This window comes from Acinonyx jubatus, chromosome B4 (genome assembly GCF_027475565.1).
Source record: "Acinonyx jubatus isolate Ajub_Pintada_27869175 chromosome B4, VMU_Ajub_asm_v1.0, whole genome shotgun sequence".
NCBI classification, from domain to species: Eukaryota; Metazoa; Chordata; class Mammalia; order Carnivora; family Felidae; genus Acinonyx; species Acinonyx jubatus.
The window spans coordinates 71,755,520-71,757,188 of NC_069387.1; the positions used below are offsets into that span (position 1 = coordinate 71,755,520).

The 1,669-nt window shown below is 45.6% G+C and overlaps 1 pseudogene; it reads right to left on the reverse strand.

Annotated features, from left to right (window-relative positions):
• Positions 1 to 267: 267 nt before the first annotated feature.
• Positions 268 to 1,150, reverse strand: LOC106969355 (60S ribosomal protein L13a-like; annotated as a pseudogene).
• Between the last annotated feature and the right edge of the window lie 519 nt (positions 1,151 to 1,669).

Here is a 1,669-nt window from a genome sequence, read left to right on the forward strand (position 1 = left end):
GATAGATAAGCCTTGGTAAGTGGGAGCCCACGCTATTGGGCCCATGTATAATCTCCATTCCTGTCTCCATTCTTATTGTGTGCCTGTTGTACCAATACTGGTGTAACTAATGGCAGAGACTCAGTGATGTTATCTGGACAAGTTATTGTTTCTTGTTGTTGTTTAGTCCCTCTTCTGTAATGGATGCTCTCTGTTGGGCATTAACATGTGAAACAAAAATCTTCACATCTCATATCCACTTTTATAGATTCATCCGTACGCCTCTTTCCCAGACCCCTTTATCTCTTGTCTTTCTCCCCACAGACTCTGACCAAGCAGACAAGCCTTTTGCCAGCACCCATAACTTTCTACTCAAAGTAAACTATCAGATGCACAAGTCAAAACTCTGCCCACTTAAAGGTATTCTCCTCTCTGCTGTTTTCAGGGCCACCCCTAAGTGGCTGCCTGTGGCACTTGGACATTGGGACGGCCACATTTAGGTCCCCTACATCCTAGGGTACCAATGGAAGAAAGGAAGGCCAAGCCAAGCATGAGAAATAATCTTTATTGGACCCAAACCAGGAGTTCATAGGTCTTGAGGACCTCTTTGTATTTGTCAGTTGTGTTCTCTACATTCTTCTTGGCCTGTTTCACCTGCCTCATGAACTACCACTTTTTTCTACAATGAGTCTTGGCCGTCTCCTTTCTCTTCTCCTCTAGGGTGGCTATCATGGCCTGTACTTCCAGGAGAACTTGCAAGCCAGGTGCCTCAGGTAGGCAAACTTCTGAGTGGGCTTCAGGTGCACAACCTTAGGGCAGTAAAAACCACCATCCACTTTTTCTTATGAGGTAGGGGTGATGGGACCAGGAGTGGGATCCTGTTAAATACCCTGAGGCAGTCCAGGGTGGCTGGACCTTACTTGGCCTTGAGCAGCAAAATGCCTTGTACCGTTCTTTCAACAGATGTAGCTAGGGGACTGGAAGAGGTAGGGCCCACAGGACGAGTTGGTGTTCATGCATTTGTGGAAGAAGACCCAAGTATTGCAACTTGTTTCTGCAGAAATTGCCAGAAATATGGATGCCCTCACAGTGCATGACCACCAACCTCCTGCCTGGAAGTCTTGGCCATCAGGCTCACTTGACAACACAGGAGATGGCCTTGGCTATCCATGTACCACGACTAGCCCCAACACCATCTTTGGCAGCTGCCTGGGAAAGGCCAGTAACTATTCAATGAAAGATAGTTAAGACTCCAGGGGTGCCTGGGTGTCTCAATCAGTTGAGCATCCAATTCCTGATCTCAGTTCATGATCTCATGGTTTCTGGGTTCAAGCCCCACGCTGGGCTCTGTGGTGAGTGGAGCCTGCTTGGGATTCTCTTTCTCTCCCTCTCTCTCTGCCCCTCTGGTCGTGTGTGCTCACTCTTTCTCTGTCTCTCTCTCTCCTTCTCAAAATAAATAAAAGATAAACTTAAAAAAAAAAAAAAAGGCATTTAATTCTCCATTGCAGACAATAGGACCTCACTCCAGAAACCTAGGAATCTATGTTGTGATTCTCCCACTGGGACTTGCCATAAACTTTTAAATTTATGTATAGACAAGAAAGTTCAAATATGCAAACACATAAAGAGGAAAGCAAAAGCCCTTATAAATCTCATCATTAGAGACAATTCTTATCATCAACATCCTAGT